General features: G+C 38.7%; 1 pseudogene; it reads left to right on the top strand.

The window, feature by feature from the left end:
* LOC102474812 (HAUS augmin-like complex subunit 3 pseudogene) overlaps nt 1–2179 on the top strand; it is a 3143-nt pseudogene extending 964 nt beyond the window's left edge.
* The last annotated feature ends 637 nt before the right edge of the window (nt 2180–2816 follow it).

The following is a 2816-nucleotide window of genomic DNA, read 5'->3' as shown; positions in this document are numbered from 1 at the left end:
TTAAGTACCTTCACTGCTTTTATGTCCTCCAATTTTTTGCTCTCTACCATAGAGTGTGAATAGTCGGTATATATTGAGTGGATACATACAATATCTTTCTTTCATAGCATGGCATACGTCACTCAGCAATAGATCCTCCATGTCAGACCACTTTCTTCAAATTCTAGGGTCTTGTTATTTTTTATGGCTGAGTAGAATTCCATAGAGTATATATACCACACTTTTCCAATCCATTCATCAGTTTGTGGACATTCAGGTCGGTTCCATGTCTTGGCAATTGTGAATAACGCTGCAATAAACATTGATGTGCAAGCACTTTTCTGACTGAGCGTTCTCCTGTCTCTCGGGTAAATACCCAGAAGTGGGATTGCTGGATCAAATGGTAGTTCTGTTTGTAGATCTTTGAGGAACCTCCATATTGTTCTCCACAGTGGTTGAACTAGTTTACATTCCCACCAACACTGTAGGAGGGCTCCCTTTTCACCACATCCCCACCAACACTATTCACTTTTTATATTCTTAATCTTTGCCATTCTGACAGGGGTTAGGTGGTATCTCATTGTGGTTTTTATCTGCATCTCCCTTATGATGAGCGATGTCGAGCATTTCTTCATATAGACGAAGTTCTTAAAACCTGTAAAACTTCTGATTTGAAGACATCTAGACCAGATAGCAAAGAACTGGAGAAATTAGAAGAGGAGGCTCAAACTCTACAGAAATTGAAGAACTTAAAAATACAGCGACATAATAAATGCCAACTGATGACTTCAGTAGCTAGCCACAAATCTTCGAGGTTAAATGCTCTGGAAGAAGAAGGCACTTGGAAGCTGAAACAGAGTCAAGGAATTCTAAATGCTGTGAATACTAAAATCAGTAGTGAACTTCAGTCTATTATTGATGTAGTTACAAAACTGATGATGTTCTTTAGACATTCTAATTTAGGTCAAGGAACAAATCCACTGGTGTTTTTATCTCAGTTTTCCCTGGAAAAGTATCTAAACCAGGAAGAGCAAAGCACAGCAGCGTTAACCTTATATACCAAAAAGCAGATCTTTCAAGGTATACATGAAGTAGTTAAAAGTTCAAATGAAGAACATTTTCAACTTTTGCATATACAAACACCATCTATTTGTGATAATCAAGAAATCCTTGAAGAGAGACAACAAGAGATGGCTAAGCTACAGCTAGCATACATTTGTGTGCAACATCAGTTAATTCACTTGAAAACAAGTAATTCAAGCATGAAGTCAAGTATAAAATGGGCCAAGGAGAATCTTCATGGTCTAACTAGCAAGGCTGTTAGCAAAGAAAATTTGGATGCCAAAATTTCTGGCTTGAGCAATGAGATTCTGAAACTTGAAGAACAAATCGCTCACATGAAGCACAGAAGTTTGCCTGCTATAATAAAAGAGAATGCCCAGTTACTGAATATGCCAGTTGTAAAGGGAGATTTTGATCTGCAGATTGCTAAACAAGATTATTATACAGCAAGACAAGAGTTAGTTTTAAATCAGTTGATAAAGCAAAAGGCGTCATTTGAACTTCTGCAGTTATCATATGAAATCGAATTGAGAAAGCATTGGGACATATATCGTCAACTTGAAAATTTGGTTCAGGAACTTAGTCAAAGTAACATAGTACTCCTCCAGAGATTAGAAATGTTAACAGATCCATCAGTCTCTCAGCAGTTAAATCTAAGAAATACTATTGATACTAAGGATCATTCTACTCATAGGCTTCATCAACTTTTAGAGGGAGAAAATAAGAAAAAAGAATTGTTTATAACACATGGAAACATGGAGGAAGTGACTGAGAAATTGAAAAGGGATGTTTCTTCAGTGCAAGAGCAGTTGGCAATATCTGCTCAAGAGCATTCTTTCTTTCTGTTCAAACTGAACAGTGATGTAGCTATGCTTTCTGATGCTTTATATAAAGGAGGAAATCAGCTTTGCTAAGTGATCAGGAGTTCATGAAGCAGTTTCATCACGTTGAATCTCAATGGAATAAGCTCAATCCTCTCCTTACTGATATTCTTGCTCATGTGAAGACAAAAAGAAAAATGTTGGCATATAGTAAATCTCATCAAATGGAGAGAGATTATATGTATATTTTTTTAAAAGATGAAGCTTATCTGAAAGATATTATGGAGAATTTAGAAAACCAATCAAAGTCTGAATGAAGGGAACCAGCAGTTAGCATAATGGCTATGTTGCTGGACTCCCACGTAGTCGACCGTGGTTCACGTCGCAGACCCTGTGGCTTAAAACTCATGCCAGGCGCGTGTGCGTGCGTGCGCAAGATGCGAGAGGAGACTGGAGGAGAAGGGATTGCGGCATGACCATCCCCCCTAGGGGGTGATTTCTCACTTTCTGTCTCTATGTCTCTCTCTGTCTGTCTGGTGAGCACAAGCGCCGTATAGTGAAAACCTCTCCCCCCCCCAAAAAAAAAAAAAAACATTAAGGGATCCTTGCTCAGTTTCAGAATCATAGCTAAATGTTCCATTCTACCCTAAGGGCTAGAAGATGGAATAAAACTCTCTTTCGATTTCTCATAATGATGTCCTACTCACTGCCAATCCAAACAAAACATAAAATCAAATTTACAGGTTCCCAAATTTCCATTCTTTCAAGGATTCTTGTCCCTGTATCTGTGAGGTATGAGCCAATCACGAGAGACAACAGAAATGTAGAGCTTTTATTGAAAATGCACCCAGATGAGGTTTGCTGGTCTGACTGAGAGAGGCCCAGAGTACTCGTGCCCTAGGGCAGGGTTTAGCCATTTTTATAAAGATATAGGGAGGGGAAGTGTCTCGGAGG

This window comes from Tupaia chinensis, unplaced genomic scaffold (genome assembly GCF_000334495.1).
Source record: "Tupaia chinensis unplaced genomic scaffold, TupChi_1.0 Scaffold144605_1, whole genome shotgun sequence".
Lineage (NCBI taxonomy): Eukaryota > Metazoa > Chordata > Mammalia > Scandentia > Tupaiidae > Tupaia > Tupaia belangeri.
The sequence above is the reverse complement of the archived record's forward strand: the minus strand, read 5'-3'. Positions and strand labels throughout refer to the sequence as shown.